This window comes from Orycteropus afer, unplaced genomic scaffold, assembly GCF_000298275.1.
Source record: "Orycteropus afer afer isolate SDZICR_OR568_19922 unplaced genomic scaffold, OryAfe1.0 scaffold00208, whole genome shotgun sequence".
Classification (NCBI taxonomy): Eukaryota; Metazoa; Chordata; class Mammalia; order Tubulidentata; family Orycteropodidae; genus Orycteropus; species Orycteropus afer.
The window spans coordinates 4,710,931-4,712,266 of record NW_006921795.1 but is presented as its reverse complement, the minus strand read 5'-3'; positions in this window follow the sequence as shown (position 1 = coordinate 4,712,266).

Sequence of the window (1,336 nt, the reverse complement as noted above, 5' to 3'; positions counted from 1 at the left end):
GAGGCCTCCTTTGGAGCCCGGCAGGGTGGTCAAACTAGCCAATCATAGCATCAGAACTCTAAGCACCTGAGAGAGAGTGGGCACCTCCCAGAACATTGTTTTGTGCCACGCCCAACAGAACTACTCCAGGTGGACAACTTCAGCAATCAGGAGCTCCTCAGTTGCCCATAGAAAATCCCACCTTGGAGTTTACAAAGACTTATGGGTAGAAAAGCCACACTAAGTCATTTACTACACCACACCAACTGAGCCTTCTTCTGACTTCCCTTTGGTTTTGCCCAACCTCCTGCTAGCTTGGTGTTGCCCTTTGATTTTGCCCAAGGAATCCTTCCTTGCTCTGTGGGGGTGCTTGTATCTTAGCTGGCATTCAGAGGAAGCACAGACAGACTTTTCTCTGTTTTCAGAGGAAGAGGGGCTGACACTTCCCACAAACACCTCCAAGAGATTTATCTTGTTGGTTTTAAAGCCCCAATGGCCCTGTTTTGGTGGGGGAAGCAGTTTCCACTTAGGTGACTTTCCTTCTGGCTCCACTGTAAGGAACCATTTGTAGAAATTCATATCAATTTAGGTGTCCTACAGTTACTGGGTCTGGGAGATATTGTCATGGTCCAAACAGAGCCCCAGGGAGGTCTGGCTTATCGGAGTCTCCTTGTAGTATGTTGGCTGTGGGTATAGCCTCCGCCCAAAATACCTGTTTCTTAGCACACAGCAAGGAGTTCTGGTGGCACAGTGCCTAAGGCATTTGACTGCTAACCAGAAGGCTGGCAGTTCAAACCCACTAGCCACTCCTCAGAAGGAAAATTGGGCAATCTACTTTTGTAGTTTTGGAGGATACTGCCTCTGAAACCCAAGGAGGGGTTACTATGAGTTGGATCCAACTTGACAGCAGTGGGATGGGTAGCACACAGCAGCCTCAGCAGTTCCCAGTGCCAGCCAGAAGAGGGAACAGACAGATTAAACTGTCCCCGAAGGAGTTCTGTCCTGTTGGTTTCAGAGGGATGAGCTTTGGGGTGAAAAGGAAAGTACATAGGTTGCTGACTGTGGGTGTAGACTTCACTGCAAGGGCCTTCTGTGTCACTTTTCCACAGTCTGGCAATCAAAAATTACCAGATGGGAAGAGGTTGTCATGCTTTGGTCAGATCCCCACTGAAATCTGCCTTGTTGTCAACCGCCCTTCCCTGCCCCCACACGCCACTAGTAGATTGTTGGCTGTAAGTGTAGCCTCCAGTCAAGATGCCTGCTTCCCGAATAGTGACTGGGATCTTAAAAGCTAGCAAGCTGCCATCTAGATGCAACAATGGGTCTCTCCTCATCCAGAGCAAAGAAGAATGAAGAA